This window comes from Portunus trituberculatus, chromosome 5, assembly GCF_017591435.1.
Source record: "Portunus trituberculatus isolate SZX2019 chromosome 5, ASM1759143v1, whole genome shotgun sequence".
NCBI classification, from domain to species: domain Eukaryota; kingdom Metazoa; phylum Arthropoda; class Malacostraca; order Decapoda; family Portunidae; genus Portunus; species Portunus trituberculatus.
In genome coordinates this window covers 8,087,296-8,088,711 of record NC_059259.1, presented here as the reverse complement: position 1 = coordinate 8,088,711, position 1,416 = coordinate 8,087,296, and the positions used below count along the sequence as shown (strand labels likewise).

At 60.2% G+C, this 1,416-nt stretch overlaps 1 protein-coding gene across 1 annotated transcript in view; it reads left to right on the top strand.

Annotated features, from left to right (window-relative positions):
- The first annotated feature begins 225 nt into the window (after positions 1 to 225).
- The window catches only part of LOC123514242 (protein dachsous-like), a 110,943-nt gene continuing 109,752 nt past the window's right edge, over positions 226 to 1,416 (top strand). The window contains 1 exon segment of the mRNA XM_045271983.1: positions 226 to 488. The gene's annotated coding sequence lies outside the window, so the exon portion shown is untranslated.

The window sequence follows — 1,416 nt, the reverse complement described above, 5'->3', positions numbered from 1 at the left end:
CGCGGCAACCCGGCCTCTGCTTCTACAATCTCACGTTATTTCCCACCGATTTCTTTGCTCCGCGGGGCTGGGAAGTGTAGTGCATGGTGTAGTGTAGAGTGATGGTGAGTGTGAGTGTGTGTGGTGGGTGTGTGAAGTGGCTAAGGTGGGTTTTCAAGGTGAGGGGACACGGGAGCGCGGTCCTGCCAGGTGCCCCTACGCAGCTCACCTCCACTCGCGGGAGCTCCGTGGTGCTGCCCAAACAGTGAGGCCTGAGCACCAGTGGAGGGTGCGTGTGTGTGTGTGTTGCGTCCCGGCACGGCTGATATAACAAGTGCAGTGTTACCTCCCCTCCTGGCGGTGTGTGAGTGCGGTGGGGAGAGGAAATCTATAGTGGATTGGCTGTGGGTAGTGAGTGCGCGTTGCTGGTGCGTCCCGGGGATGTGTGGATACTGCTGCTGGTGTTGCTGCTTGCTGGTGACCGCACGCATGCACCACGGACCGCTGAGGTGAGCCTGCGAGCCACGGAGTCAGCGAGTCAGCGAGCCAGGTGTGCTGAGGCCTCACCTGTGCCGCGGCTCACATGCTGCTGCTCCTGTGTCTGTGTGACGGTGTGGTTGTCTTGTCTTGTCCGTCTGTCTGTGTGTCTGTGTGTCTGTCTGTGTGTTTTTCAAGGGCGGCACTTCAGTATAGCAAAGTTAGTAGTGTGTGTGTGTGTGTGTGTGTGTGTGTGTGTGTGTGTGTGTGTGTGAGGCAGGTAGGGTCCGGCAGCCGGCCAGAGTGAGGCTGCCCTCCTCCTCCTCCTCCTCCTCCTCCTCCTCCTCCTCCTCCTCCTCCTCCTCCTCCTCCTCCTCCTCCTCCTCCGTGCCCGAGGCGTGGACCAGGCTCACAATTTGGCAGCTGGATAATTCAACGCTCTTCTTGCCTCCCTCCCTCCTCCAGACGCGCCTCTCCTCCGCTCCTCCACCCTGGGAGAGGCGGAGGGAACACTGGGGGAGGGACGGAGGGAAGGCGGCCCCCCCCATCACTCCTTCACCTTCCCCGGTGACCTGAAGACTTGTCGCTCCCTCAACGCTAACTTAAATAGTGATCCAATGGTTGCTGCCTTCCATTATCTAGGGAGGAGGAGGAGGAGGAGAAGGAGGAGGAGGAGGTGTAGCTATCTCCCGAAGGACCCGACACCCCGACACCCCGACAGCGCCGTAGCCACCCCGCCGTCCCTTCATGGTGGCGGTGGTGGCGCTGGTGGTGTCGGGGCTGTGTCGGGGCGTCAGAAGGGCGGCGGGCGGTGTCATTCGGGTGTGTTTTGGGTGTGTGGGTGTGCTTTGGGTGTGTGTGGGTGTCCTGGTGTTTGTGGGTGTGCAATTGGGATGTTTGTGTGTATGTGGGGTGTTCTGGTGTTTGTGGGTGTGTGATTTCGGATGTTTGGGTGTGCTT